At 48.3% G+C, this 9,248-nt stretch overlaps 1 non-coding gene across 1 annotated transcript; it reads right to left on the minus strand.

The window, feature by feature from the left end:
* Positions 1–3,037: 3,037 nt before the first annotated feature.
* On the minus strand, positions 3,038–3,099 carry LOC142842806 (U7 small nuclear RNA). The gene has a single exon (XR_012909469.1). It is a non-coding gene; the product is annotated as a U7 small nuclear RNA (small nuclear RNA).
* Between the last annotated feature and the right edge of the window lie 6,149 nt (positions 3,100–9,248).

Raw genomic sequence — 9,248 nt, forward strand, 5'->3', positions numbered from 1 at the left:
ACAGTGAAACCCTGTCTTGGAAAAAACAAACAATAAAGACTGGGCGTGTCATGGTGGCACACCTCGTAATCCCAGCACTAGAGAGGCAGACAAGGAATCGCTGAGCCACTTTGCAGGCTCCAGGCCAGTAAAGTGACCCTGTCTCTGAGAAATACCGCCCAGAGTTGACCTCTAGCCTCCGCTGACACACACAAGTGAAGGACGTCTGACCCCTTGAGTGTGGCTAAACACATCTGGGATTTCAGGCGGAAAGCTGAATCTGGAAGCTGGAGAGCCGGATGGCTCAGGTTAAGAGCAGTTGTTCTTGCAGGTGACCTGGTGTCTGCAAAGCCACCTATAACTTTAGCTCCATGAGAGCTGGCCCCCTCTCCCCACCTCCAAAACCATGTGCATACCCACATAATACATTTTAAAAATTAAGCCGGGCAATGGTGGCACATGCCTTTAATCCCAGCACTTAGAAGGCAGAGGTAGGCGGATCTCTGAGTTTGAGGATAGCCTTGTTTACAGGGTGAGTTCCAGAACAGGTACCAAAGCTACACAGAGAAAATCCTGTCTCAAAAAAAAAAAAAAAAGAAAGAAAGAAAGAAAAGAAAAAAAAAGACAGGGTTTCACTTTATTTTAATTTTTTTTTTAAAATGTGGTTTTAAAATATCAGACCCTCTGGAACTGGGGTTACAGACAGTTGTGAGCTGCTGTGTAGATGCTGGGAATTGAACTGTCTCCAGCCCCAGGGTTTCACTTTGTTGTCCAGGTCAGTGTTAAACTTGCTGGTAAGCTAGGAAGACAGTTCCAGGGTAAAGCATTTGTCATAAAAGCATCAGGACCAGGATCTGGGTCTCCAAAACCCACATGAATCTGGACACAGTAATATCTGTAATCTGACTCAGCTGCTCGTGGTGACTGACACACCTTTGATCCTAACACTAGGGAGGCAGGGTTACAAGTCAACCAGGGGTATATAAAGAGACCCTATCTTCCAAAAGAAAACAAAATATGTTTTTGTAAAATGAATGAAAAAAAGTTTAATAAATTGTATTTTTATTTTTTGAGAGCCTGGGAATGGTGGCCATGCTTTTAATCCCAGCACTTGGGAGGCAGAGACAGGCGGATCTGAGTTTGAGGCCAGCCTGATCTACAGAGTGAGTTCCAGGACAGCTATGGCTGTTACATGGAGAAACCCTGTCCCCAAAAAAGAGAGGTTCTCTCTCATACAAGTGGAGAATGAGAACTGACAGTTCTGTTATTCATACACCTGCATGCATGCCATGGCATGTACCCAACCAAACACAGATGAATGACGTATTTTTCTCTTTAAAGATTTTTTTTTTTTCGGGCTGGAGAGATGGCTCAGAGGTTGGGAGCGCTGACTGCTCTTCCGGAGGTCCTGAGTTCAATTCCCAGTGGCCACATGGTGCCTCACGGCCATCTGTGATGGGATCTGGCGCCCTCTTCTGAAGCAGAATGTTGTACACATAATAAATTAAAGAGGAAAAAAAACAAAAGCTTTAAAAAAATAAAATAAAAAAAGATTTTTTTTTTTTTTTTGGCTAGGCAGTGCTGGTGCGTGCCTTTAATCCCAGGACTCGGGAGACAGAGGCAGGTGGATCTCTGAGTTCGAGGCCAGCCTGGTCCACAAGAGCTAGTTCCAGGACAGGCTCCAAAGCTACAGAGAAACCCTGTCTCAAAACACCTCCCCCCCCCAGAGAGTGATTTTTTTTTAAAGATTTATTTTTTATGTAAATAGTGTTTTGTCTGCATGTACACCTGCATGCCAGAAGCCGGTATTATATCTCATTACAGATCATTGTGAGCCAACCATGTGGGTGCTGGGTATTGAACTGAGGACCTCTGGAAGATCAGCCTGTGCTCTTAACCTCTGAGCCATATTTATTTTTATCTTGAAAAGTCAAAGGAAAACAAGATTTATTTTTAATGAAGTGCGTGTCTGTGTGTGTGTGTGTGGGGGGGGTTCTGCATGTAAGTTAAGGTGCCTGAGGAAGCCTGAGGCATTGGATTCACTGGTGCTTGAGTTCCAGGCAATTGTCAGTCCCCTGATGTGGGTGCTGTAGACCTATTCCGGTGCCTTCTACAAGAGAAGTGAGTACTCTCTAGCCAACATCTCTCCAGCCTCAGAGAAAATTTTGTTACTTTCTTTTCTTTCTTTGAAACAGGGTTTCTCTGAACGCTTCTCTACTCACAGAAATCCCTCCCTCTGCCTCCTGAGTGCTGGGAGGCACCACTGCCCAGTTGAAAATTATATCATTTAAAAAAATATTTTTTGTGTGTGGATGTAGAGATGGCTTAGGGCTTGCTTAAGAGCACTGGTTAAGTTAAGAACACTGGCTGCCTCTGTAGAGGACCTGTGTTTGGTTCCTGGCATCCACATGGCAGCTCACAACCAACTGTAATTCCAGTCACAGGAGATCCGACACCTGACCTCCACTGTCCCCAGGCACACATGAGGTACACATACGAACATACAAAGGAACTCCATAAAAAAAAGAAATACGTGTATGTATGCTCAGAAGTGTGTGTCTACATGTGTGTAGATGTGTATACATGCCTCTGCACTTGTGTGGAAGTAAGAGGATAAGCGATCTCTTTGCATTTCAAAGCCTTATTCCTGAGGTCCAGAATTCTCCATTTGGCTGTTTTTAGAGTGGATATATATATATTTTCGAGACAGGGTTTCTCTGTAGCTTTGGTGCCTGTCCTGGAACTGGCTCTTGTAGACCAGGCTGGCCTTGAACTCACAGAGATCCACCTGCCTCTGCCTCCCGAGCGCTGGGATTAAAGGCGTGCGCCACCACCGCCCGGCTAGAGTGGATATATTTAGAGGAGTCTTTTTTGTTTGTTTTTTGTTTTTTGAGACAGCATTTCTCCGTAGCTTTGGAACCTGTCCTGGAACTAGCTCTTTTAGACCAGACTGGCCTTGAACTCACAGAGATCCACCGGCCTCTGCCTCTCAAGTGCTGGGATTAAAGGTGTGCGCCACCACCACCCAGTTTAGAGGAGTATTTTTTTTTTCTTTTCTAGGGGTTTTCCGGCAAGAGCCAGAAAACCTGCTAGACAAATTCTAAAAGAGCTGTAACACTTAGAGGAGTATTTTTATAGATACTTTTATATTGGGGACCTGCTACTTGAATTCTACACATAGAAGGGACATTTTCCTCCTGCATTTAATTCAACACAACTAATTGCAGCCAAAAGCTTGAGACATTTAACTGTTCTCACTAAAGAAAACAAGGATGAACTGAGCATGGTAGCACATACCTTTAATCCCAGCACCTTGGAGGTGAAGGAAGTGGATCAGTAGCTCAGAGTCCTTGGCTACATAGCAAGTTTGAGGCCAGCCTGGGATGGAAAAGAGGAAGGGAGGAAGAGAGGGAGAAAGAAAGAAAGTCAACCAAGTTGAACTGTAGGGTCTAAGTGCTTTGTTCTGGTTGGTTATATTTGAGGAAAATTATTGCCTGATAAAGCACCACTTTGAGAAGTGTTGCTGTGCTGGGGCAGCCCTGGACCGGGTGAAGGGGAAAGGAGAAAATTAGCTGGAGTGCTGCGTGCGTTCATCTCTCTCCGCATCCAGACCTCCACCCGCTGCGTGCGTTCATCTCTCTCCGCATCCAGACCTCTACCCGCTGCGTGCGTTCATCTCTCTCCGCATCCAGACCTCCACCCGCTGCGTGCGTTCATCTCTCTCCGCATCCAGACCTCCACCCGCTGCGTGCGTTCATCTCTCTCCGCATCCAGACCTCCACCCGCTGCGTGCGTTCATCTCTCTCCGCATCCAGACCTCCACCCGCTGCGTGCGTTCATCTCTCTCCGCATCCAGACCTCCACCCGCTGCGTGCGTTCATCTCTCTCCGCATCCAGACCTCCACCCGCTGCGTGCGTTCATCTCTCTCCGCATCCAGACCTCCACCCGCTGCGTGCGTTCATCTCTCTCCGCATCCAGACCTCCACCCGCTGCGTGCGTTCATCTCTCTCCGCATCCAGACCTCCACCCGCTGCGTGCGTTCATCTCTCTCCGCATCCAGACCTCCACCCGCTGCGTGCGTTCATCTCTCTCCGCATCCAGACCTCCACCCGCTGCGTGCGTTCATCTCTCTCCGCATCCAGACCTCCACCCGCTGCGTGCGTTCATCTCTCTCCGCATCCAGACCTCCACCCGCTGCGTGCGTTCATCTCTCTCCGCATCCAGACCTCCACCCGCTGCGTGCGTTCATCTCTCTCCGCATCCAGACCTCCACCCGCTGCGTGCGTTCATCTCTCTCCGCATCCAGACCTCCACCCGCTGCGTGCGTTCATCTCTCTCCGCATCCAGACCTCCACCCGCTGCGTGCGTTCATCTCTCTCCGCATCCAGACCTCCACCCGCTGCGTGCGTTCATCTCTCTCCGCATCCAGACCTCCACCCGCTGCGTGCGTTCATCTCTCTCCGCATCCAGACCTCCACCCGCTGCGTGCGTTCATCTCTCTCCGCATCCAGACCTCCACCCGCTGCGTGCGTTCATCTCTCTCCGCATCCAGACCTCCACCCGCTGCGTGCGTTCATCTCTCTCCGCATCCAGACCTCCACCCGCTGCGTGCGTTCATCTCTCTCCGCATCCAGACCTCCACCCGCTGCGTGCGTTCATCTCTCTCCGCATCCAGACCTCCACCCGCTGCGTGCGTTCATCTCTCTCCGCATCCAGACCTCCACCCGCTGCGTGCGTTCATCTCTCTCCGCATCCAGACCTCCACCCGCTGCGTGCGTTCATCTCTCTCCGCATCCAGACCTCCACCCGCTGCGTGCGTTCATCTCTCTCCGCATCCAGACCTCCACCCGCTGCGTGCGTTCATCTCTCTCCGCATCCAGACCTCCACCCGCTGCGTGCGTTCATCTCTCTCCGCATCCAGACCTCCACCCGCTGCGTGCGTTCATCTCTCTCCGCATCCAGACCTCCACCCGCTGCGTGCGTTCATCTCTCTCCGCATCCAGACCTCCACCCGCTGCCTCCACCCACTGCGTGCGTTCATCTCTCTCCGTATCCAGACCTTCACCCGCTGCGTGCGTTCATCTCTCTCCACATCCAGACTAGATGTTTGCCGCTCTGCTTCTCCACCCTGGGGATTGTGTTCAGTCCTAAAGCCAAGATAAGCCTTTCTTCCATAGGCTGCTTTTCCAAATACTTTATCACAGCACTGAGAAGAGTAACCGCGGACCTCACCAAAAGGAATTTAAAAAGCTGAGTGACAGTACACACCTTTAACCCCAGCACTCAGGAGGCAGAGACAGGCAGATCCCTGAGTTCAAGGCCAGCCTGGTCTACAGAGCAAGTTTCAGAACAGCCAGGGCTACATAGTGAGACCCTGTCTAAAACGAAACAAAAACATACATTTTTATTTTATTTTATGTGTCTGACTGGCCTTCGTGATGACAGTGCATTGTGTGTTACCTAGTGCCCACCCAGACCAGGAGAGGCTGTTCATTTTCCTGGAACTGGAGTCACAGACAGTTGTGAGCTGCAGTGTGGAGGTGGCACCCAACCTGGGTCCTTTGCAAGAGCAGCAAATGCTTTTAACTGCTGAGCCATCTCTCTAACTCCCCCAAAATAACTTCTATTCTTTTTTTTTTGATTTTCTTTTTTTTAAATATTTATTTATTTACTATGTATATAATAGTCTTGTCTACATGTATGCCTTCAGGCCAGAAGAGGACACCAGACCTCATTACAGATGGTTGTGAGCCACCATGTGGTTACTGGGAATTGAACTCAGGACCTTTGGAAGAGCAGGCAATGCTCTTAACCACTGAGCCATCTCTCCAGCCCCTTTTTTTGATTTTCGAGACAGGGTTTCTCCGTAGCTTTTTGGTTCCTGTCCTGGAACTAGCTCTTGTAGACCAGGCTGGCCTTGAACTCACAGAGATCCGCCTGCCTCTGCCTCCCGAGTGCTGGGATTAAAGGCGTGCGCCACCACAGCCCAGCTTACTTCTATTCTTAAGAAGACATGAAAACAAGAAGTCATAAACTGGTAGAAAGGATTTGTAAAGCACACAGTACACTGGTATTCAAAATATGTAACAAACTTTCATAACTCAGTTAAAAAAAACCATACTAAATATCTTTGACTCATGTCAGCCTGGAAAAAAGAATGCTTAAAGGAGCTGGAGCAATGGTGCAGCAGTTAAGAGCACTGGCTGCTTTTTCAGCGGGGGCTGGTTGACTTCTCATCTCCCACATGGTGGCTCACAGTGGTTTATAACTCCAGTTCTAGGAGATCCAAAGTCCTCTTTGGCGTCTGTGGGTCCCAAGCACGTACTTAGTATATGGATATATGCTCAGGTAAAACACCCATATACATAAAATAAGTAAATTTAAAAAATAAGGACTTTTTTTTGTTAAGGCTTAAACCTAGCAAACTTGAAAAGGTTTTGAGCAAAACTTTTGTTAGAATGTACACATGGTGGGGCTGGAGAAATGGCTCAGTGGTTAAGAGCATTGCCTGCTCTTCCAAAGGTCCTGAGTTCAATTCCCAGTCAACCACATGGTGGCTCACAACCATCTGTAATGACGTCTGGTGCCCTCTTCTGGCCTGCAGATATACACACAGATAGAATATTGTATGCATAATAAATAAATAAAATATTAAAAAGAAAAGAATGTGCACATGGTGATTGCCTTTAGTCCCAGTGCTCAGGAGGCAGAGGCAAGCAGATCTCTTGAGTTTGAGGGCTATTTATTAAGTTCTAGGACAGGGAGAGCTGCAAAGACCCTGATCAACAAAAAAAATACATTGTATGCAAAAGTTTGAATACTAGTTTCTTTTCTTTTTTTTTTTTGGTTTTTTGAGACAGGGTTTCTCTGTGGTTTTGGAGCCTGTCCTGCATCTAGCTCTTGTAGACCAGGCTGGTCTCAAACTCACAGAGATCCGCCTGCCTCTGCCTCCCCCGAGTGCTGGGATTAAAGGCGTGCGCCACCACCTCCCAGCTGAATACTAGTTTCTATACACTTTGTCATGGTTTCTCCAGGTCTTCTGTTTGTTTGAGACAGGGACTATGTAGCCCTGGCTGTTCTGGAACACGCTCTGTAGACCAGGCTGGCCTCAAACTTGGAGATCCACCTGCCTCTGTCTCCTGAGTGCTGTGATTAAAGGCGTGCGCCACCATGACTCACTTGGTTTCTCCCACCTGTAATAATAATAATGTACACACACACACACGTTCATTTGTGGTACTGAGGGTTCCAACTAGGCTTTCAGATCTCTTTCTCATTTATTTACTGTGATGAGAGGTGACAATGAAGGAGGGGTTCTCTCCTTCTACTTTGTGTGTCCCAGGGATAGAAGTCATCAGTAGGCTTGATGGCAAGTGTCCAGCTCCCTGCCCCCCAGCTCCTTTTATTATTATTTTTTTATTTTGAGATAGTCTCACTTCATTGGTCAGACTGACTTTGATCTGTAGCTCAGGCAAGCCTTGAATTTGTGATCCTTTTGCTTCAGTCTCCCGGCTGGCCTCCATCCCTCCAGTGCTGGGATGAACGGCCCGCAGACTTAATTGCACACAAGGGATTTGATCTCATAGAAGTGCTTTATTCTACTATTCCACAGTTTTAAGTTTTGCTACCTATTGCTAAAGCAATGGATTTTAACTGACCCTGGACACTAATATGTTATTTAAATTCTGAAGGCTCAAACTGGGCAAGTTGGACTGAGACATTTATTTAATAACTTTCTGGGGGAATCTTGCTGTGCAGCCCATGCTGGCCTCAAAAGTGATCCTCCTGCCTCAATCTCCTGATTACAGACAGTCATGCACCATCATAACCTAGGATAGATCTTAAAATAACAATATTGCTTAGCCGGGCGGTGGTGGCGCACGCCTTTAATCCCAGCACTCGGGAGGCAGAGGCAGGCAGATCTCTGTGAGTTCGAGGCCAGCCTGGTCTACAGAGCGAGTTCCAGGACAGTCTCCAAAGCTACAGAGAAACCCTGTCTCGAAAAACCAAAAAAACCAAAACAAAACAATATTGCTTATAAAAGTATTTCAATTGTTGTTGTTCATTACATAAATTTGTGTTTGCACACGCACGTGTGTGTGCACGTGTTCATGCCATAGCGGGCATGTGGAAGTCTGAGAACAACTTATCTAATCTTCTAGTACGAGTCCAGGGAGTTTACTGCATGTGGTTACCAGCTGTCCATCTCTCCAGCCCCGTTTTGTTTGTGTGCATGTATATGCAATGCACACGGTTATCCGAGGACAACTTTTGGGAATTGGGTCTCTCCTCCCACTGTGAGTTCTGGGGAATCACACTAAGCAAGGTGATTTTTACCTTCATGTGTCTTTTCACTGGCCCCCAACACTTTCAAATGCCTGATACATTTGATCAATGAAATGTGATCATCGGTCAAATTGACTTTCCTTTCTCATCAGACAGGTAGATAATGAGGCAGTTCCCCTTGACACGTGCTCCCCAAATGCTTGCTTCCAGACCTTGTGTCTGGGCGAGGCAGGGATGGAGTTCCCTCAAGTCCTAGGAGATAGGTGTGTGTGTGGCCAGGGTGGGAGGTGGGGGTGGGGAGCGGGGAGGATGAAGCAGGGATTTGTTTCACTTCCATCTGGAAAGCTAGTGTCCCAGATGGCTCCTTGCAACCAGGAGGCCAGGCTACTGCACAAGTACCCTGATACCGGGGTACTTTCCTGTCAGGCTCTGAGCAAAGGGTGCCTGGAAGAAAGGAGGCTTCCTGGATCACTGGGGCTCTACACATAAGGATTGCCTTTCTTTACTCTGATCGCTCTACCAGCAGAGGACAGATTTTTAGTTTGTGGCTCTGGGGACACAGTCTCCAGCCATGTGGCCTCGCTGGCTCCATACATCACATGACTGCACTGGTGCTCAGAAGCATCCTGTTGACACACCCTAGATCCTAGGGCCTGCCACTGTAAAAGAGGAGCCCTTGCTTTTCAAGGAGACACTTACCATTGTCACAGCTGAGGCCCTGAAGTCTGAGCCTGGTCTGATGATCTTGGGAGTGCCAAAGGCTGCTGCCTGCAGTAAGACCAGGTTGCTGAGCCCTGTCCAACACCCATGAATGAGCAGACTATGCAGTGCGAGCCCCCTTTTGGCTCAATCTACCCAGAAAACTATAGAACAAGTGAAAGAAAGGCAATACTTGATGATAGCAATAGAGAACCCTGGCCTGGCAACCAATTTCCAGACTTGAGCCTGCTTACAAACCCAGAACCCCTTGAAGGGAACGGCA

The sequence above is a fragment of the Microtus pennsylvanicus genome, chromosome 1 (assembly GCF_037038515.1).
Source record: "Microtus pennsylvanicus isolate mMicPen1 chromosome 1, mMicPen1.hap1, whole genome shotgun sequence".
In the NCBI taxonomy this organism is placed as follows: Eukaryota; Metazoa; Chordata; class Mammalia; order Rodentia; family Cricetidae; genus Microtus; species Microtus pennsylvanicus.